The sequence below is a fragment of the Pongo pygmaeus genome, chromosome 1 (assembly GCF_028885625.2).
Source record: "Pongo pygmaeus isolate AG05252 chromosome 1, NHGRI_mPonPyg2-v2.0_pri, whole genome shotgun sequence".
Classification (NCBI taxonomy): domain Eukaryota; kingdom Metazoa; phylum Chordata; class Mammalia; order Primates; family Hominidae; genus Pongo; species Pongo pygmaeus.
Window position 1 is genome coordinate 154,142,105 of NC_072373.2, and position 23,486 is coordinate 154,165,590.

At 39.1% G+C, this 23,486-nt stretch overlaps 1 long non-coding RNA gene across 1 annotated transcript in view; it reads right to left on the bottom strand.

The window, feature by feature from the left end:
• LOC134738508 (uncharacterized) overlaps positions 1-23,486 on the bottom strand; it is a 158,708-nt gene that overhangs the window by 33,511 nt on the left and 101,711 nt on the right. Inside the window, exon 6 of the long non-coding RNA XR_010124233.1 lies at positions 132-202. This is a non-coding gene — a long non-coding RNA (uncharacterized LOC134738508). The remainder of the gene's footprint in view (positions 1-131; positions 203-23,486) is intronic.

Sequence of the window (23,486 nt, forward strand, 5' to 3'; positions counted from 1 at the left end):
AAGGGGCCTTGGCAGCCCATTTTATTAATGTCTCCAGTGCTATGAGAGTAAACCAGCAAGAACTGATACAACATTGGCAGTGACTAATGACTTCAGTCTGCCTCTTTTCACAACACAGAAAGGAATTTTACCTGATGACCAAGTAGACATAAGATCTTTACAAACTGACGCAGTCCAGATTTTATTCTGTGCTAAGCTGGAACTGCAAAAACAAAGTGATAACTGTTAACAAGAATCTCAGGAACATTTCAAACAAGATTGTTTTCCAAAAGAGAACAATATATGTATATTACTCTTTATTAAAACCCATAAAAACTCAAATGACACCAGTGGCAAATAAGACGTTGTAAATAAGTCATGGCCTTCTTAAGCCCATGGATTTGCAGCTCGCTCTTGACAACGTGTCTCTAACCTCCTTGCTGGATTCAGTCACACATCACTGCACAATAGGCACTCTCTGCTCTTTAAAACCCTGAGATGCCAGTGCCATTCTCATTTGCATTTTTAAAAAGGGAAAGAAAAAGAGGAAGTTTTGGAGATTAAAAAAAAAAAGGTACATTGTACACAACACTATGACAATCCAATGGGGTACGTATGTTCTAGCTGTAAGCCGGTAGGCATTTAGACTTTTGCTACCAGCCCTGCTGGGCTCAAATAACCTTTCTCAGTGGTGTCAGATGCATAGCAGAGTACCAAGTCCCATTCCCACAAGGGGAATAAGCAGATCACTGACATTTTGGCCACCTTTCACCCAGCACAGAAATTTCAAGCTGCCTTACTTTTAGCAGCAGCTGGGCTTGTGTTCTATAAGACTGAGTAGAACTCAGCAGAACTTCTTTGGAAACTTGTGCCTGGCTCATTAAGACGTATTCTGATATCTTACACGTTACTTTGATATTTAAGGCCATGTAAGGATGTTGTGGATTCCTGTGGCTCTTTTTGGAAAAAGTTGAGTGTTAGTAGAGTTTTGCTGTTGAATGTCTTGTACCAAACCATTGTGTTTTCTGGAAAGACAAGCTGAGTTTTGCTTGATGCTTAGTTTGGAGAGGATAAAGTTTCTCCCTTTTCCCTCACTCCTGGGGTTGTCTGAGTATACTCCCTGGATTTCTGATCCAGGCAAATGGGGCACTAAGTTATTTTATATTCGGTCACACTCACCTGCGGTGGATTTTATGACACATATAGTATTAAAGCCAGAATTTCACTTGGAGAAATGATGTGTTGGCATTGGAGACGGAAAAGCTTAGGTGGAGATTATTTTTGCAACCTACGGAGTAATGTTAGACCAACATATGGCTTCAGATGTATGGTGTCTCCTCCTTGGGCCCCCCTCTGTGGGGAAGGCCTTAGGGCACACAGTTCAGAACCAGGCTGCCTGAGCAAAGCTGACTTGTTAGATCAGAATGGCTAATGAACATGAGAACAACTGAGCCATCCAAAGGCAATTTTTATCATTAGTCTCCCACTCCCACAACAGAAATTCTTTCTCTTTCTCTTTTGTCACTTCTTTATCATTGGTCTATAAGTCTGTTTCTGTTTCTTTTATTAATTTTTTTTTTGAGACAGAGTCTTGGACTGTCGCCCAGGCTGGAGTGCAGTGGTACTATCTCAGCTCACCGCAACCTCCTCTTCCAAGGTTCAAGCGATTCTCCTGCCTCAGCCTCCTGAGTAGCGGGGATTACATGCACCATCATGCCTGGCTAAGTTTTGTATTTTTAGTAGAGACAGGGTTTCATCATGTTGGCCAGGCTGGTCTCGAACTCCTGACCTCCCAAAGTGCTGGGATTACAGGCAGGAGCCACCTTGCTCGGCCTGTTTCTTTTTTTTTTTTTCCTTGCTTTGTTCTCCTATGTCAGAATCTTTGCTGTTTCATGCTTACCCCTTAGTGTTTTCGGAATTAAAAGGTTATGGACCCCTAATGTAAAACAATCTTTAAATTGTGGTCGGATTTTCTATGGAGCATTGGTGATTACAAGTGATAAAGACATTTTACAATGGTTTTATCATGCTAATTCATGGGACTGATGCTTTTATCTCTTTTATATAGAGTTGTAATCTTACCACCAAGAGCATTTTTCCTTGTACATCAATAGTTCTCAAAGTCTAAGGAACCATAGAGGTCATGAAGATCCTTTCAGGGAGTCTGTGAGGTCAGTATCTAAAAATAGTAATACTAATATGTTATTGACCTTTTTTACCCTCATTCTTGTTTTAAAAAAATTTAGCCATGTTAAATTTAAAAGAGTTTAATTGAGAAAGAACAATTCGTGAATCAGGCAGTCTCCCAACCTAGAGTTGGCTCGGAGACTCCAGCATAGCCACATGGAGGAAGAAGATGAATGCATGGAAAAAGGAAAGTGACCTACAGAAAATGTACGTGAGGTGCAGAAACAGCTGAGTTGGTTACAACTCAGCATTTGCCTCGTTTGGACAGTTGGCCACATTTGATTGGCCAAAACTCAGTGACTGGCACAACAGTAGACCACAGTCTGTTTACAATTCCATTTATGTGATAGTTCATGATGTACAGAGAAACCTTTAGGCTGTACTTAAAATGTGTAAGGAGACAGCTTTAGGCTAAACTTGATTTAAAATTATCTTACCTGTGTACAGTGAAGTTTTTCAGAAGTTACATGATATGCTATATCACAATAGACTGAATGCAGAAGCAGAAATGAGAATCCAGCTGTCTTCTGATATTAAAGAAATTAGCCAAACTGTAAAGCAATACCATTATGTTCACTAATGTTTTTGTTTTAAAAAATAGTTTTCACAAAATTATGTTATTTCTGTTAACATGTAATTGGTTTATTAAGTTTATTATTGTTGGTTTTAAATGAATCAACCAATATGTTAAAAATATATATTTATCAGTAGATCTAATCCACATAAACAAAAACTCTCTGGGATCTTCAATAATATTTGAGTGTATTCTTGGAACCAAGAAATTTGAGAACCACTGTGTTAGATTACAGCCTGACCAGTCAAGTATCAGCCTTCACTTCAGTGTAACTTCTGTAAAGTGCATACCTTCTAGGAGAATTTTAATAGGTCAAAATAAGCCCTGATAATTTGAACTCCAAACTGTATTGGGAATCTAACCACTGCTAACCACCCTGATCACCTATACTCTAGTCTACTTAGACTGAAGTTATTTTCCCCAAATCTGTTTTGTTGCATCCACTTGTATCCCACTATAATCCATTCTGAATATTGCAATCAGGACAACCTTTTTAAAATGAACTTCCTTATCATGTGCATTGCTTGTCCAAACCCTCCATTGGTTTCCCACCATACTAAAAATATGCTATTGCATAACCTACAAGATCCCATATGATCCCGTTCTGCTGGTCTCAACCTCCTCTCTGAGCATTCCTGTTGGTCACATTGGCCTTCTTGCTGTTCCACTCATGTTATTCCCTCTGCCTAGAGTGCTCCTTCCTCAGATATTTTCATGGCTTCATTTACCCCTTTGTCATCTCTGAGTTCTCACAAAATAGTGCTCTACTTTCATCCCACCCATCCTCTTTATCCTCTTATCCTTATTTCTCCATTGCCGTTTCACGGCCTGACATTATAGTCCATATTATTTGTGTATTGTCAGTCCCTCCCACTAGAGTGAAAGCTCCATGAGGGCAGAGACTGACAGTCCTACTTATCACAGTATATCCCAGTGCCCAGAACAGTGCTTGTACTGAGTAGATACTCAATAAATATTTATTGTGTAAGTGAGGCCTAAATGCCTCTAAAACTTTGTAGTCGTGTGCTAACTTAACATGTGCTATGTACCTCTTAGCTCTATACTAGGTACCAGAATATGCAGATGAATAAAACACAGCCCAAAGCCTATACAGTCAACCAGAATGAAGTCAGTCTTGGAAGAGAGGTACAGGTAAGGTGAGAGAGGTACTAAAGATAAAAGGATTTATTTCAGTGGAGAGGTTCACAGAAATCTTCATGATAGAGGGAATTACTGAAAATGTTTAGTGATATTGATTTCAATGTTATCTTATCTGGGCTTTGCAAAGTCTTTTCACTTTGTTGTAGTCTTAGTTGTAATCATTCAAGGTTTTTTGTCTTAAAACAATCAGAAGATTCTTTGGTTCATTCCTGCTATCAAGAGTCAGTTCTTTCAATAGGCGACAGAAGCAAAGTAACCAATTTTTCCCGGAAAAAAAGAAAAAATAAGAACAAGGACAAGAAGAAGAAAAGGACGTGGTGGGCGGTGACTACTACAGTTCCCTGCTGTTGAGGTTTTTAGGCCTTGGGCCCCAGACACTCAGATGGTTTTTATCTTGTAAACAAACCAAAAAAGGATAACTAAATTTCAGAAGATCTGCCTAGTATCAGGAAGACCCACAAAATCCCATCAACATTTTATAATAGACTTATAGAAAGCATCAGATCAATGTGCTATGAAAATTCCCATGAACATAAAAAGAAATGAAGATGAAGTATGTCAATGCACATTGCCCACCTCCACGCTGTTGCTAGAATAAGAACCAAGAATTCGAAAGATTAACAAGAGAAGAACCTAGAATCAGAGTGAGAGAAAAAGGGAATGAGGGTGGGAAGAGAGAGGGAGGAAGGGGGAGAATGAAGCCTTTACTGAAACTCCCCAGTGTTTGGAAAAAATATAAATATATAAATTTTTGCAATAGATAGCCTGAAATACCACAGAAATTCATGTCACCGCTAAATATTAGATGACATTTTGGTACTATTTGCCTCAGAACAGAGGTGAGCTGAGTCTAATGTCTCAGTGGTATTTCATAATGGAGAGATTTCAGTGGTGCCCTTTTCCCCAATTCGTACAGATTTTCTTATACTGCATACAAACCTCCCCAAGCTAGTCACAATCTTGATCTTTATCTCTAAGTCCTGTTTGAAAGTAAGCCTGTTAGGACATTTTAAAACTAGTAATATCTCATCAGACTTCCTCTGCTACTCTCTTCATCATCAATTCCATCTAGTAGGGTCTGATTCCTGGACTACCTATCCTACCACAACAGAAATTAGTTACAATGAAACATTTCTTATGAGTGAATATTAGATCACGTTTAAACACTGTGTGATTCATCCATGTGTACTACTGCCCTCTCTGAAATCTCACATACTACAATTGAAATTTGGCACAGAGTGGCCATCCCTTGATTGTTGACCTAACCAGGGAGATCCACAGTTTCTCTTGGTGCCTGCGTAAAGGTCTGCCACAATAATGGGTATATAAGGATGCTTTTAGCAGCAAGATTCATTAACAAAACTCAAACTGAAAACAAGGATAGGCATTGGTCCATGTACTAAAAAGTCCAGAAATACAGTGTGCCTCAGCATTGGTTTAGCCAGGTGTGCAGCAGTGTCATTAAGAACTCAGGTTCTTTTTCCATGTATCTACTGTCTTTCCACAGAGGTCACTTGCTCCTAAGGCTGGTTCTCCTCATGAACATAGGAGTGCTGCTGGTAGCAATCAGTACCACAGCTGTGTTGTTCACATCCGTCGAGAGAAAGTCACTTCCAGAAACTCTCAAGAGTAATAATATTCTTTCCTAGAAGCCTCCAGCAAATCTTTCCTTGAGTCTCATTGCCCTGAACTTCTAGTTTTGGAAAAGAGGATAGGCTTACCCTGACTGGGGGTCAGCTCTCAAACCTTATAGCTGGAGTACAATGGGGAGAGTGAAATTGGGGTGACAATCATGGTGTCCACTACAGAGATTCTGTTGTCTTACACCAGGTTAGGGCAGTATTGGAACTTCTTTTATAGTCTTAGCTATATAACTATAATTCTCTTCAGCACCACACAGCAAAACAACTTTTGATTGATGAGCCTTCCTACTGCTGATCTGTAAACAGTCCCAGCTTCTTTGTTTTATTTGTACCAGTTTATCTGGATTCACTATTGCTCTCCACCAATGCCCTCTTTACTTGTGAATAACTGAGTGGGAAGATATTCTCTAGTTCTTGTCTTAGAAAAGAGAGGCCGGATCTTCATTCAACCCTACAGCTGCATGAAAGAAGACATTAATTAATGTGCTGAAGTTGACCAGCTACTGAAGTGACCATGACAGGTGGTGGTGTTGATTCTTTATCCTCCTGACCATAGGAACCTTCACTGACCTTGGTGCATCTGGAGGGGTCATGAAGTGACTCTAGGGGGTTAATGCATGTTGTCACTTTGATGCTGAAACTGCAGTCATTTTCTTCTACCACAGGCATGGTTTAAAATGGCAATTCATAATTCATGTTATCCTATTAGTATAGATGTGTACTTCAGCAGATATTTGCCATGTGGATCTACGTGGTTCATCCAAATACTTTAAAGCCTCTGAGATGCTGAGGAAGAGCTGGACACAAGAGCATCTCCTTAGAGGCCTGAGATGGCCTGGAAGCATCCCACAGGGAATTGCCTGATGAGAAGAGATTTCCTTTAGAAGGCCCCCACTCCAGGCACACTTGGGCATTTCTTGGGTACACACAGATGCTTGCAACAGAAATCAACGAATCTAACAGGATTTCCAAGGGTCTTCCAGTCACAACGAGGAGTTCCTCCATGTCTGCTGGAATGTTCTTAGGCCTTTATAACTGTCTCCTTTTGGAGAAGGATGATGATTCTTTCAAATCTAATACCCTCATATGAACAGGGCATTTTATATAAGCTGTTTGCTTCTCCTGCTGTTCTTTTTCTAATGCTAGGGACAATTAGTTTAAAACTCAATGAATCTCTTAGTTTGCACATTACCAGCATCCTCTTTTACCAAGAAAAAGGGAGATGTTTACTTATATCCTACTCATGGCTTCATCATGAAAAAAAGTTCCAATTTATAGATGTTTTGTTCTGTTAGGTCTTCACAATACAGATTTTAGAGAATTGCTTTTTGGACATTCCTTGATCCAAATATTTGTTCAAGACACTATAAACATGTGACTGGATACCAGACCATGTTATTAAATATCAAGTGAATCATCACTGTAAACATGTCTGTGAAATCTCACGTACAGCAATTTGAAAGTACAGGATCCCAGGTGAACCATGATGCAGCCTTGGGGAAGATCCTGAATGATGGTTTTCCACTACACAAAGCCACAACTGGAAAGAAGTCAAGGAACATTTGCTTGTCATGCAGGCCTCCATTAATAAAACATAACTGGCCAGATTCCATAGAATGTAGCTGCTTGCCTATTTCAAGTTTAAAATTCATTAATAAAAACAGAAAAAAAGGCCTTCTTGGGACATAATTAGGGACTGCAGAAAAATTTTTTTAAGTCAATGCCATTGTCCAAGATCATGGCAGTCATTCAGGATCATTCTGTTTGCTAACAAATTTGTTAAAGATGAGATAACCAAAGTTTCTGCACCATCAGCTGAAGTTACAACTTGCAAAATGTAGCCAAAAGGGGGATTAGAAGCCATATGCATAAGAGCTGGTGACATTTTCCAAGATGAGACAGTACATTCCAAAGGGAGAAGCATCATTCAGCATCATTACACAGCATGTTTCTTCTAGCTGTGACAGATGTCCAAGCTGGCTTGAAAGGAGTTAAGCCAATAGTTTTCCAAGCTGACTTAGAAACTCAACAAAAAAAATGGGTATCTCGTTACTGTTTGTCAGCATAACCTACCTTCTCTTATTATCTGTCAGTCTGAAATACCCCTCAATAATAAAAATGTCAAGACTTGAAATTTGCCTGTAAGTTTGTCAGTGGAGCCAACTCACTATTTTCCCACTCATTTAACATCAAAAGAGAGAACCTCATTCTGACCCCATCACACCTTCATCTCTGGCTCAAACAGAGACCCACTCTGGAGTAGGAAGGACCTGGGCCCTGGTGATTGGGACAAAGAGAAAAATGATAGTAATTTATTGCCAAAATCTGACTTTACTCCTGGCTTGGTTAGGAAGGCCTCACCTGGAAGTCTCTTTTTATTCACGTATTGAGCCTCTATTGAACATCCACCAACAGGCCTGTGATGGATACAAAAGTAGAAGGCATCCATATAGAATGAGGGCAGTTGTTAACTTCTATTCTGAAAACAGGAGAGGAAAAAAGGGTACCTGCCTATAACTGGAAGCCCAAGAGAAATTCTGGGTAATCCATCACATCTTCCTCTGTAAGGCAAGGTATTTTGTCCATGTCTATAGGGAAGCCCCTGGGCAGTTTACACACTAGTTACAGGCACATTGTTTAGAGCAAGCTGTGAAATCCAGCTTCTCCACTCTGTAGCCATAGGACCTGGGCAAATTATTTAACCTCTCTATACCTCAGTTTCCTCAACTGTAAAGTAGAAATAGTACTACTACCAACCTCAGAGGGCTGTCGTGAGGACTAAATTAATTTATATATGGAAAGTGCTTAAGATAATTAAAATCAATCTGAATAAATATATATGCAACAACTTATATCAGTATAAAACATATATTCCAGCAATATATAATAAGAGCTAAGTAAAACTAAATAAATTTTATAAGACTATATTATATATAATAAAAATATGTGTAATAAAATATACATAATAAAACTACCACATTCTCTAAAATCACTTGTAGTAAAGTAATATACACATTGATCGTAAGAGATATCCCAACGCAGGAAAAACATAAAACCACATAAAAAGTCGGACCTAAGGCTGATATGCCAGAGGGAATATATTAACAAATAATATAGGAGTAAAGGAAAATATTTTTTAAAGAGGAATTTTTTTAGTGACCCAGATCTATCTAATGAAGAGTAAGCTTATACTCTCTTCTTCAAAAACGTAAATTTTTCTACTTATTAAGCAGTCATTAAAATAATTTTAATAATCTCATAGTTTAATGTAATATAATAGATAATAAATACTTATCATTGTTAATAATTATGATAGTGATAGATCTCTCACAAACAAAGTAATAAAACTTCATCACTAACAACTAACATTGGATTAGGTCTTTACAAAGCACTTCCTCTACATTATTTTGATAGAGCCTCACAGCCACCCTCTGAGGATAATGCTATGCTTATCTTTTTTCTTAGATGGGAAAATTAAACTCAGGATGGTTGAATGACATGCTGGAATTTGCGTAGCTTTAAGTAACAGAGATGACCCTCAAATTTTAGTTGATTTTTCCTATCACACCATCCTCTAGAGAGGGAGCTAGTCATGTGCCCAATTGCTTAAAGTCAGATTGTTATAATTATTTAGTGACTGTTTGGCAGTGTTGATGTAGATGATGGTGGCTGGAGCTTCCCCCTCTAAAGTGCTTACCCAGCATCTTTTCTTTCCTTTTTTTCCTGCCTCTATGGTTCCTCAAAATAACCAATGCAGCTGTCTCAATATCAGATCAAAGCAATTCCAAGATGAAATAAACCTGGATGGGCTAAGTCACACTTTCTTATAGTCCTTTCTCATTACTACTATATAGCCTCATCTTGTGTAAGTCTATGGTTATTAAAAGCGACAGTATTCAGCCGGTTTACACATTTATTGATCAAACTTATTTCAAAATTACTTCAAGCTATCCTAAAAGAGTAAATTCACTTTTAAAGAGTAAAAATGTGCTACAAACCAAGGATATTCAATGTAGAAGAGAATTCTCAAAAAGAGGTTCCAGAAAATTTGGGTCAAAGGTACATCATTAAAATAAGAGCCAAGTTCTGCTTCCGCGTGAGCGTAAAAAAAATGGAAAAAGCATTTTTTTCACCCTAACAGAGACAGCTGAAGTGGCAAGGCTACAAAGTTACCCAAATCCCAAGAAGAAACAAGCCCCATCAAGAAGAGTGGGATGCACAGACTGGTACACCTATAGCAGAGCACAGGCAAAGGAGGCACCAGCCACTGTGCACCCGGGCAAGACGAAATCAAATAAAATGTTAATACACTGCTAAAGGCCAAATGTGGGCTACTGTGACAGGAAAGAGCCCTGGGAGCCCTAGACACAGAGGAGTTTGCACTCCAGCAGGCTCTTGGCCCCAAACCACCACAGGAAGAGTAGGGACAGATGGGAGACTGGAGAGGACCCACCCTGGTAGTGCAGATGTGCAGAGTGGGATTAGCCCCCTCTGAGGGTATAATTCCTTCCCAGGTCCCTTCTCCCATATGGAGCAAAAGTCTTAAACCACTGGGGAGAGCAGTGAATCCTGTTGTCACCACCCCCCAAACAAGGCACATGTAAAGATTCATTGCCCCCACCCCTAAAAAAATGGTAAAAAAACAAAAAAACAAAAAACAAACAAAAAAAAAAACCCTCCACCTGTGGGGAAGACATAGAAGAACTACACCACTGAAGTCTCCTACCACTGGGGGAGGGGCAGGGATTTTCTTCCACCCAAGATGCACCACAAACACAAGACAGCTTGGCCGCTGCTATGGTTTAAGTGTGTCCCCCAAAGAGTTCACGTTTTAGAAACTTAACTCTCAATGCAATAGTGTTGAAAGGTGGGGCCTTTAAGAGATGATTAGGTCACAAGGCCTCTCCCTCATGAGTGAATTAATGCCATTATTGTAGGAGTGGGTTAATTGTTGCAGGACTGGTATCCCTAATAAAGGATGAGTTTCTCCTCTCTGCCCCAATGTGTGCTCTCTTTCCCTTCCACCGTCTGCCATGGAATAATGCATGAAGAAATTCCTTGCCAGAGGTGAGAACATTTTTTAATTTTTTTGTAGAGATAGGGTCTCACAATGTTGCCCTGGCTGGTCTTGAAATCTCAGCCTCAAATGGTCTTCTCACCTCAGTCTCCCAAAGTACTAGGATTACAAGTGTGGCCCACCATGCCTGGCAGATGTGAGAATATTTTAAGATAGAAAATTGGTATTGAGAGTGAGAGGCTGTTGTTATAGCAGATACCTGCAAATGTGGAAGTGGCTCTGAAATTGAGTAATGGGCCGAGGCTAGAAGAATTTGGAGGAGCAGGCTAGAGAATGTCTAGATTGCTGTGAATGAAGTGTGAATGAAGTGTTAAGGGAACTTCTGGTGAGGGCTCAGAAGACAAGAGTTGAACCAAGACCCTGCATCTTCTGAGATATTACTTAAGTGGTCTTGATAGAATGTTGATAAAAATATAGACTATAGACAGCGAAAATTTTCTCCCATTTTGTAGGTTGCCTGTTCACTCTGATGGTAGACAGCAAAGATCATTCTGATGAGGTCTCAGATGGAACTGAGGAAAAAGGTAATACAAACTGGAGCAAAGGCCATCCTATTATACAGTTGCAAAGAACTTAGCAGAATTGTGTCCATGATCCTAGGCCTTTATGGAAGAGGGACTTTAAGAGCAATAAACTAGGATATACAGTGGAAGAAATTTCTAAGCAAAATATTAAAGGAGTTGTGTGGCTCCTTTTAACTGCATATAGTAAAAGAGAGAAATGATTTAAAGACAAAATTTATAATTAAAAGAGAAAGAGGATTAGGGATTTGAAGGCTTCTCAGCCTGGCTGTGTGGTAAGAAATTAAGGACATTTTCAGGAGAGGAAATCAAAGATGCAGCCAAGCAACCATTTGATAAAGAGATTAGTATGGGTAGAATTAAGCCTGGGGCTATTCATCAGAACAATGGAAGAATAACCTGGAAGGCACTTTGAAAATTACCAGTGCCTACGGCTCAGAGTGCAAAGGCCTAGGCCTAAGAGAACAAAATAGGTCAAAAGAGAGGCCTAGGGTACTGTATTAGTCCGTTTTCATGTGCTGAAAAAGACATACCCAAGACTGGGCAATTTACAAAGGACAGAGGTTTAATTGGACTTACAGTTCCCATGTGGCTGGGGAAGCCTCACCATCATGATGGAAGGCAAGGAGGGGCAAGTCACGTCTTACATGGTTGGCAGTAGGCAAAGAGAGCTTGTGCAGGGAAACTCCCCCTTATATAATCATCAGATCTTGTGAGATTTATTCACGATCATGAGAACAGCACAGGAAAGACCTGACCCCATGATTCAATCATCTCCCACTGGGTCCCTCCCAAACACCTGGGAATTCAAGATGAGATTTGGGTGAGGATACAGCCAAACCATATGAGGTACCCTCTGTATCTTAGGGATCACTGCCCAGGGATGCCTCAGTCTCTGCTCTCCATATTCTAGTGTAGCACTCCTCTGCCTCTCCAACATGGCTCAAGCAGGCCCAAGTGCACCTCAACCCACCACTCTGGAGGGCACAAGCAGTGAGTCTTGGTGACATCCATGTGCTAATTCTACAGATATGCAGAATGCAAGAATTATTGGTGCATGGCTTCCTCTGGATTTCAAAGGATGTAGTGGACAGCCTGAAGGCTTGTAACAAAGGCTTGTTACAGGGGTGGAGTCACCACAGACAGTCCCCACTAGAGCAATGCCTAGTGAAGCTATGGGAGGAGGGCCACTGTCAGGAGTCCCCACTAGGCCGAATGGAGCCACTCCTGAGACCCCAGAACTATAGAGCTACCAGTGTGTAAAGCCAGCCTAGAAGAGCTGCAGGCATAAGACTCCAACCTGTGAGAGTTCTGAGTGGGCTGAGCCTAGCAAAGTTGTGGGAGCAGGGCTGCCTGAGGCCGTGGATGCCTAACCCCCACCCCAGTGTGTCCAGAAGTTGGCCCAGGGAGTCAAAGATTATTCTGGAGTCTTAAAATGTAGTGTTGTTAGCCCTGTTGGCTTTTGGAATTACTTGGGACATGTTTCTCATTTCTTCTTTTCTGTTACTCCCTTTTGGAAAGGGAATGTCTAGCCTATGCCTTTCCCACCATTGTATTTTGGAAGTATATAATTAATTTCACAGGCTCACAGATGGAGAGTAATTTGCCTCAGGAAGAATTGTTCGAGTCTCACCCATACCTGATTCCTATGAGACTCTGTACTTTGGACTTTTGAGTTGATGCTAGAACAAGTTAAGACTTTAGGGACTATTGGGATGGACTTAATGCATTTTGCACCTAAGAAGAACATAAATCTGGGGAATGACCAGAAGTGAAATGCTATGGTTTGAATGTGTGTGTCAAAGCTCATGTATTGGAAACATAATCCCCAATACAACAGTATTGAGAAGTGGAACTTTTTTTTTGTTTTATTTTTTATTACTTTATTTTATTTTATTTTTTTTTGAGACGGAGTCTCGCTGTCCCCCAGTCTGGAGTGCAGTGGCACGATCTTGGCTCACTGCAAGCTCCAACTCCCGGGTTCATGCCATTCTCCTGCCTCAGCCTCCTGAGTAGGTGGGACTACAGGCACCTGCCACAACACCCAGCTAATTTTTTGTATTTTTAGTGGAGACAGGGTTTCACTGTGTTAGCCAGGATGGTCTCGATCTCCTGACCTCGTGATCCACCTGCCTCGGCCTCCCAAAGTGCTGGGATTACAGGCGTGAGCCACTGTGCCCAGCGAGAAGTGGAACTTTTAAGAAGTGATTATGTCATGAAGCCTCTGTCCTTATGAATGGAATATTGCCATTATGGCAGGAGTAGATCAGTTATTTCAGTTATTTCAGGAGTGGGTTACTTATAAAGGATGAGTTTGTCCCCTTCCTTCTCTCTTATGTACATGTTCTCTTGTCCATTTGCCTTCTGCCATAGGATGACATAGGAAGGAGGCCCTCACCAAATATAGGCCCCTCACCTTCAGAACTATAGGAAATAAAATTCTTTTCTTTATAAATTACTCAGTTCATGGTATTGTTATACCTACACAAAATACTCTAAAATAGTTGCAAAGAAGAGAGGAAGCAGAAACACTGAAAAAGCCCTACCACAGAGGTGTAGGCACACAGGACCAACCTGGGATGGAGTTTGGACAGGATGAGAGAATGGTGGAAATAGGAAGGCCAGTTAGGAAGTTATTGGAGAATCCAGGAGAGACAATAACAGTGACACGAGGCAAGATTATAATAGTTGGCAGTGGTGAAAAGTTGGTGGATTTTGGATCATTTCTAAAGGTTCAGCTAACATTTCTTGATGGCTTGGATGTGGGTTAGGAGTAGGGTGACATGAATCTGTTTTGCCCTGAACAATCCCAGTTTAAGTTGCTGTCTAGTCATAATTGGTTATAGCAGTTCCTTTCATTCTGAAAGTACCTTGTTTTCAAAGTAAATTATATAGACTCTCTAAGTTTGAGATACAGAAAGGAGCCAAGGATGTCTCCAAGTGTTTGGGCTGAGTAACTGAAACAATGAAGATCCTTTGAAATAGGGAAGGCTGTAGGTGGCACAAGTTGTGGGAGGGTAGTCAGGAGCTCTGCTTTGAATGCAGTGAATTTAAGAGGTCTGTGAGTCATTGAAGTAGAGGTGTCAAGTATGCAATTTATTGTTCAAGTCTGCAGTCTGGGAGGGAGGACTGTGCTGGAGATATGAATGTAGGAGTCATCAGCATATAGATGGTATTTAAGAGGCTGAGAAGGCTCAGCTACTCAGGTAGGAGAAAAACCAACAGAATGTCATATCCTGGAAACTAAGTGTGTTAGTCCATTTTGCATTGCTATAAAATAACATGTGAGGCTGAGTAATTTGTAAGGAAAAGAGGTTTATTTTGGCTCCTGGTTCTGCGGGCTGTATGAGAAACATGGTGCCATTATCTGCTCAGCTTCTGGTGAGGACCTCAGGAAGCTTACAATCATGGCAGAAGGTGAGGAGGGAGCCAGCATACCACATGGCAAGAGAGGTAGCAAAAGAGCTGCCAGGCTCTTTCAAACCACTAGTTCTCACATGACCCAACAGTGAGAGTTCATTACTGCAAGAAGGGTGCCTCATGAGGGATCCATCCCCATGACAAAAACACCTCACACCAGGCCTCACCTCCAACACTGAGGATTACTCTTCAACATGAGATGTGGAGGGAACAGACATCCAAACCATACCACCAAGTGAAGGATGTGAAAGTTCATTTTTTAAAAATATTGTATACTTCTAATTTTACACTATGTCATATTGGCCTTCCCCCAAATTAAGCTGTTCTAAGCTTTAAAACACAAGTATCTGGAAGTGTTCACCTTATTATGTAAAGTTAGAGATGAAATAAGAGACAACATGATACATTTACCAATTCAGGAAACTTAGAGTTTAGTTCAAATTCTTATGTTAACTTGCTTAAGTCAGTCACAGTTGATTTGTGTTTTAAACCCCTTATTTGCTAAATTTTTTAGTCCTTCACTCATTTGGCAGGTATTTATTGAGTGTCTACTATGTGCAATACCCAACCAGGATCAATACCATATCACTTAATTATTAGAATAGATGTAATAATGTAAGTACTTTGGGAAATGTACTGTGTAAATATGCTACATGTTGCATACAATTTTGCTGGCCATACTTCTTCAAAGACTCTTAAAATATAAGATATGCTACAACTACACCTCTTGGATGCCTTTGGTTCAGTCTTGTTGGGAACTAGAAGCATGACCCAGGACCTTCTCTTAACTTGCAGTCATTTGTTTCCATGTGTTTAGTATCCACTGGGTGCCAAGCCCTGAACTAGCTCTGGGAATACAAAGGTGATTAAGACACAATGCTTGTCCTTGAGTAGCTCACAGTCTATTAGAATGATAGTGAAATGAACAAATACATACAATACAATGGGCTTTTCAGCAATGGTCAGATATCATTAAAAAAAGAAAAACCACAGAGGGTAAGCCTTTCTCATTTTTAATGACAAATTTATAGTATTTTAATAAAGTGCATGCTAGAGAGAAAAACTCTCCATTTTACATCAATTTCGAATAGCTGAAGAAATCAAAATGCTTTAAAAACCTCCTGGAAACAAGTTGATTCCCTGACAACTATTATCCTAAATGTATCTTGACTGAAGGGTGAATTTTGTCCAGGTAAAATAATGCAGAAGAAATAAGATGACAAGAAAATTAAGGTATTAAAGCTCCAAAGATCAACATCCTGACAGCTATTTCCAAGAGCATTCACCCTATAAAATGTAGCCAAAAATACTACCTTAGAATTCTCTCAGGGATTCTCTGAAGTTCTGTAGACCAGCATTCTCTGTAGTTTGGCCCTTTTTAATAAGCCAAATGTTTTGCTGATTTACACTAAAATTTTATCAGAACTGACAATCTCAAAGATGAAAAGGCAAGTGAATTAAATACCTTGAGGGAAAAAAATTGCATATTTTCATTGTTTTATCCATCAGCAGTTACTTTGTTATTGAGAAAGCAAGATCTCATTAATATTGGAAAGAGACAAATATTTGCCTTCCCAAAGGTAATGGCAAGAGGAGAAGAAGCAAATTTTGGAGGGAAGAATTAAAACTAAAAGTCCAAAATGTAAAGGGAGAGTGACTTCAAAAGTATTCAGCTGAATTAATAACCACAGGGTTTTTATAATCACCAAAAGGCTTACTTTCAGAATTTTCCTTTAAAGATAATGTAATTCACTATCTTATAAAAGAAAAAGACAGTTATTTCTTCAGAACACTAAACATTCTCAATTTCCAACAACCACAGAGAGGTTAATTATGCTTATGACTGTGGCCTTTAAGGCAACCCATTTGATTGGCTTATTTAAATATAAATCTGCCGAGAAAAGGTTCTTCTGAGTATAGATTTTCCTTCTCCACTCTTACCTTTCCAATTTGCTAAATTAGCAGTTGTTTGATTTTCACCAAGTTTGTCTCATCTGGCAGATTGAGGGTGTTGATATGAGTTTAAGAAGATTTCATATTTCCTTTGAAAAACCCATATTCAAACAATAACACTGCAAATTGATTTCTAAGACCAATCTATATGATTTTCAAATCTTCGAATGAACCTCAAAGAATAAGATTACTTTGCCTTATAAACATGAATGGAGATGAGGTCTCCATTAAGACTACTTTCAGCCTTCTGATCCTAGCCCAATAAAATGTATAGTTAGTATGTCACCAAAAATTCTAACACTAAAAAACTTCCACTGTTTTTAATCCAAATAATAATAAAACATATTACAAAACATATTATAAAACATATTTCATAAGACAATATAATCTCCCTCATCTAGTGTTATCCCTATAATAGGCAGTGTGACAAAAAATGCTTGAGAAACAAAGAAAATGCTATGCTTGACTTGAAGCATGTTAGCTATGGCCCATGACTCTGTGAAAGTCTTCCAGGAACTCTCCACCATGCCAGTGATGGAGAGCCATTAGCATGGCTAATAAGACTGGGAAGAGGATGACACTTCAGAGATGCCAGGATAACCACTGCCCTGTCTCCGCTCCTAGCCCTTAGTGAAACCAAAGATTCCTTGCCAGATTACTTTTGTTTAAAGGTAAAATAGGAAACCTGGAGGGAATAAATCAATAGGTAGTATGATTACCTATTAGTATGATTACTAGCTAGTATAGAGCTAGGTGTTTAGTAGCTATCCCTTTGGAAAAAAAATAAAATATATAATACACCTCATTGGGTTTTTGGGATTAAAAATTAATACATCAAAAGTAGTTAGAACAGTGTCTGCAGATTCTATGTAGTCGATAGATCACACACACACACACACACACACACACACACACTAGTTTTTGAGTATTGAATTGAAAGCTGTTCTGTAGTCCATAGAATATGAGTGAGGAAGAAACCCAAAGCACTATGAAGCTCTTTCTCGTACCCAGTGATACTAGGGAAAACGTTTAAATAGGATAGGTTATGAAAAGTTTACAAAAGAATAAATTGTAATCTTATGTTCTAAGTTGGCAATTATGACCACCACTGTATTTCCAGCCCTATCTCTCTTAACAGCTGTTAACATTTGTAGGTGTCACCTGAAGCTTGTGTGTGCAGATTTAAGTATAAATACCTTATCTAAGAAGTGTCAGATCCATTAGAATCATATTTCTTTACATTATTACAGAGGAATGCTTCAAGGGGTAATTCCAGTTATATTTATACTCACTGCTATCCATTCGCAGGGGCTGCTATCGTATGCACCATGTGGATACAGGGCACATCATGCAGACCCTATGCAGAAGTTAAAAAGCAAAGTATCCAAGACTTTAAAAACAACAGACAGGCATCTGAATTTTAAAAAGCCATTTCAACTCTCTTCATTTTGTAATAATTAAAATATTTTGAATGCACAAATATATGAAATCCTTTATCTGTTCAGCCAGAGCTGAATCTTCTGGATGAACATTAAAAACATACAAAGAGCAGTCTTCAGTGAATAATCAGTTCCAGACAGCTCTATGCACAGAATATTTTTAATACAAGTCAAAAACACAACAAAACAAAACACTCAGCATTCCCTCCCAGGAGAAAATTCTTTTAGGGGGCTATATGACATGAATTCTGCTTCTGGTGAGATTTTGTACATTCACATGAATGCACTTCAGACAAAAGAAAGACCAATGTATAGAAGAGTTCATGACTTTACTACAAATGTTATTTCAACATGGGTCTTTTATAAGCAAGCTGACAGTGATCTTTTGCCATTTTGGTGGAAGAGACAGCAAGGGCTTCAGCAAGGTTATATCCCCATCTTGATTACACTACCATACTGAAAATCCAAGGAAGCCTTGAGACTTGACAGCCATGAAAATCATCTCATCATGGTTCCCCAAAACATTAGAAGACTGGCTGGCACTGCATCTCTCCTTCTGGAACGCTCTTCAGTTCAAAGATGCCATATCCTAACTCTTCTCCTTTCCCCAAACCTTTTTTCATCTGTTAACATAAGATTCACAGTAAAAGAATGTACTTAATATGAACTGATATTTTTAAGAAAAGGAAAGATTGGCACAAACAGCCTTAAGGACATAAATAATAAAATGTAATTTAAAAATTGCTTAAAGGAAGTTGTACATTTTGATATAACTATACCAATATTTCTTATAGATGTGGCTCTGGGGGAAATCTTCTAGAGATCCCTGCCTCCATGCCCCCAAGACAGGAATTTCAGAGACCAGTAAGTGCATTACCATCTGTGCTAAAGCCACGATAAGCCAAATTCACTGACTATAAGATCCTAACTGATAATAAATAAAAGTGAATTTACAAAGGTCCCTGAATGTACAATTCTCTTTGTTCCAATCAGAGACATAGTTTTGGAAGTAACCAATAACAGAAAATTACTGAAAGAAATAAAATCAGTCTAGTGAGTGTGTCAGGTCAAGTTACATTAATAGAGATATCAAGGATTACATTGTTACATAAATAGGACAAATAGGAGGGTTGAGTGGCCCTCCCATTTTTCTTTGTTCAACTTTAAATCCAATTCCTAACTCCTAAGCAGATGCAGACCACATTGACTGTCTTGCATTGTTTTATCTCTCTCAATATCTCTCAATTCCTCTGTCTCTGTGTCTCTTGCTCTCTCTGTGTATGTGTCTCTGTTCTTCACTCCCTCTCTCCATTCTCAATCTCTCCCCCTGTTTTCAGAAATACAGTCTGAATTAGACAGAATTAACTTGTCCAGCATCCTTGGAAAGCAGTATCAGATACAGATTTCAGTAAGGAAATCAGCTGTAAATCCAAGATTCAAGAAGAGGGGATTCAAAATTATCATGACCATTAATTCTGAGGCAGTATGATTTTTCAAGTGGAGAGCACCTAGGAATTCCCCTCTGAGAAGTTAAAGTGTTGCTTCAACTTTCCCACTCCCTTATATACAGCCCTTCCTCCAACTAAAACAAGGAATTGTTTCCTTGCCAAGTCGTAGCCTGGTGTGGTATATGAATATATGAAGTGTGATAATAAAATATCAGAATGAACTTTTTATCAAAAACATTAAGTCTTGTGCATACTAGAGAGTTTCCAGAGAGTATTTCTTCCCAATCACACTAGAAGGCTGTGCAATTGTGCCACTTCTCTGGACACTTTTAAAATTCTATTGCAATTCTCTCTTGTGAATGCAGCATATCAATATATTTTATTTTTACTGTTTAAAGACAGGATCTCATTCCATCACCCAGGCTGGAGTGCAGTGGTGTCATCATAGCTTACTGCAACCTTGAACTCCTGAGCTAAAGCAATCCTCCTGCCTCAGCCTTCCAAAGTGCTGAAATTACAGGAATGAGCCACCATGTCTGGCCCAATATCTTTAGTTGGAATTGCATCTTCAAACATTGAGGGCATATTTTATAAGTTTTTTTCAAAGTCATTTAAAGTTAAATCTAGTGATTGAAATCAGGTAAACATTATTTGAGGTCAAAACAAAATATGATTATAAAATTCAAGCTACGATATGTAATTCATCTTTTACCCCATCCATGTCTTTCACTTTACCTACCACATACTCAAGAAATGCTAATAGAAATGAATAATAGATTTTCATTGCACGGTTCATAAACTAGTTTTAAAGACCATTCTGAGAGTTTTAAAATAACCATAGAATTTCTCTAGGTGTCTACTTTGGGTAGAATAGCACTAATTTTATAATTTTAATTTTATATGTGGAAATCTAGTGTTTTTAAAAATCTCATTACTTAGTAGCCACATTCCTATTATGCATCTATTGAGGGTCTGGCCATTTGCAGGAAGCTGATTTATTCTGCCTGACTTCTGTTCAGGTATCTTGGCACTCTTATTGATGATTGAAACAGACTAGCCCATAGTTTCCATTTTGGTCTAGAGTAGGGGTCTGTAAACTTTCTCTGTAAAGGGTTAGGTAGTAAATATTTTAGGCTTTTCAGCCCAAGTGGCAAAGTTGATGACATTATGTAACTACTTATGTAACAAGAGGTAAAATAAATTTCCATAAATGTATTATTGGCAAAATTCAAAATGTAATAATAATAATAATTGAGTATAATTTCTTATAATACAAGTCTACTAATGACAAGAATTAAATACTTTTAGAAGGCATAACATTTCTCTTAATTGGAGTCATAGTTAATGCTCCCTATTATCAAATTAATTGCAAATGTTCACCTGTGAAAACCATTCTTAACTTCTGGAGTATATAAAAACAGGTGGTTGGAGCAGATTTGGCCCAAGGGCCGTAGTTGGCCAACCCCTATTCTAGTGGCTGCAGTGAGTCATTTTGACTACAGGAGTTCATTTAGCTCTCTAAGGAGAAGTGGAAGGAAGCAGTGTGTATTTACTCTCAGTAAGAACAAGAACCATTCTCCTGGAAGTCCTGTAAACGTGGTTGTTTTCAGGACTTTTAGGTGTTTCACCTAAGCCATCTCTTAGGTGCTCCAGGTAGAGACAGGTTGAGGGGGAGGCTAAGACAACTAGAAGGCAACTGACTGAATACTCTCCTCAGAGTTACCATATTTATTAATACAAAGACAGAAAGTTTTATTCCCATTTAAATATCTCTGAAATCAGATTGGGCCTTATAGTCAATGATTCAATTTAGTTGGCAGGACTATTTTCTTCCTTACTGCAAATAAAACAGCAGGGAGACTTAAAATCAATGACATCTTAGCATTTATGAAGTATGGTAATATTTCTCATTCCAGGCTGCAATTCAGTTCCCCCTGGAGTCTCTTTACCCCTGTCTGAGTAACTACCTTTCTTATTAGAGCTTATGTTCTGCTTCCTTTTTTCTGTTGCCACGAAAATGGAAAAGTCGTTCTCAGTGAAGGCTCTGCATGAGCATTAAGAAACTATCAATTTTGGATTACTTTGTAGCTGGGTGTGGTAGAGCTTTGTTTAGAGGTGGACTTTCTTGTAAAATTCGAGTTTGACTTATTTTTAAAAATCAACAATTTCTTTCCTTTCTAAATGACGAGAGAGAGAGGAGAATTCTTCAAGGTTAGTGTGTCCAGCATGCAATCTTTCCCTCCTGGATGAGCATCCCTGGAGTAGGAGAGCCAGCCTGCCTCCTGCGCTGGCACAGAGCCCAGTTCCCTAGACAACTGCCTCTCCAAATCTGATGTCCAGCGCCACCTGATGTCCACATCAAGCAGACACAATTAATAGTCAACCTGTTAAGGAAAACTGTAAGGGGAAAAAAAAGAAAGAGGATTTATGAAGGGAAAAGAAAGTTTAGAGGATACGCCAAGATTGGAATGTAATGAGTAGAACCAGGAAGGCAGTCTCTAACCAATAAGGTGTTACAACACATGTATCTGCTTTGCCACATGGGATATGAAGACAATATACGAGTAAGCATTATGTAACATAACTGATTAAAAAAAAATTAATGTAAAAGGGGTACCAGAATAGAAGTCAGGCATCCTGGGTATTATTTCTGGTTTTCCAATTAATCGGCAAATTGTCTTGTTATGCAGCAGGCACTTTAGTAGGTATTTGAGCCGAGCAAACATGGGAGGAGCTGGAGATGTGCCAAATGCTCTACATAGATTATTTCATCCACATCTCAACTAGCCTATGAGGGAGACAGTAAAATTCCAGGGAGCATGAAGGCAGAAGACAGAGAACAGTAAGCACCAGAAAGCCTCATCAAAGGCCTGATCAAAGCTAACAAACAATGTTGTGATTGGTAGTGAAAGTGTTTACTCATAACTAAGGCTATCCCAAAGTTGTTATAAAAGTTTGCTATCAATCTTCTTTTCTGTGATCTCCTGGCCTCACCTAAAATCAGGTGATTTCCCAGTAAAAGTCAGGGTTCTCAGAGCTACTTCCACCACGTTGTGGCTGTCTGAACACTCCATATTTGTGCAAATGCCAAGAATTGCACCACATCACTGCAGTAACTGTCTACACCATTTCTGCAGCCCTCCTGGCCATCAATCCCCCGGCACCACACATCTCTTGAGCCAGAGATGCATCACAAACATAAGGAAAGAAAAATGTACAAACATATGGAGGAAATAAAACTCTCCGGTAAAGTGGTAGAATTTATTTTCATCTCCAGGAGCTGTCCTCCAGACTTGCAAGCCTCCACCTTCTTGCAAAAGCATCTGGAAGTTCAGAATTACTTTCCTTTGGCAAATGCATGAACTGTGACTCCTATATTTTGTATGTATTTTCTCACTTAAGACTTGAGGGCACTACAGGAAGAGCATTTCTCTCTTCTTTTACCATCTTCACTCTTGAGAGGCTTAGGGTTTGCTCGGGGAGACTCATAAATAAATAAAAATAATAATAATAATAATTGGAATCTCAGAAAAGCTTTGGAATAAATGAGATCATGTCTATGAAAGTTATGTGTGAGCTGGAAAGTACTGTGAGTGTGTCAGGGTTCAGTTAGGAAAGCAGAGCCATGTATTAGGGGATTAAAGGATTTAGTATGAGAATTTGACTTTACAGTAAACATGGGAGGATCTGGAGAAGTGAATGTCTAGAAAAGGAAATAAGAGAATCAGAGATAGGGTCATTAACCAATGCCTCTGAAGTCCTGCACAGATGGACTAGTTTTTCTGCTTCTCCAAGTGTCAGTTTCCTCCTACATAATGGTAAAGAATGGAGATTCTAGAACCTGACTACTTGCATTCAAATCCTGGATCCGCAACTTACTGGTTGTATAGTCCTGTGAAAGTTACTTCACCTCTCTATATCTCATCTCCTCCTTTGAAAACTAAGGATAATAACAGCACCTGTCTATGGAGTTGTTGTGAGAATTTAGTGAAATAATACTTAGAACAGTGCCTGGACCATGTAAGCATTCAGTCAATGCAGCAATCTTTACCATCACAGGAGCATGGTGATCACTGAAAAGGAT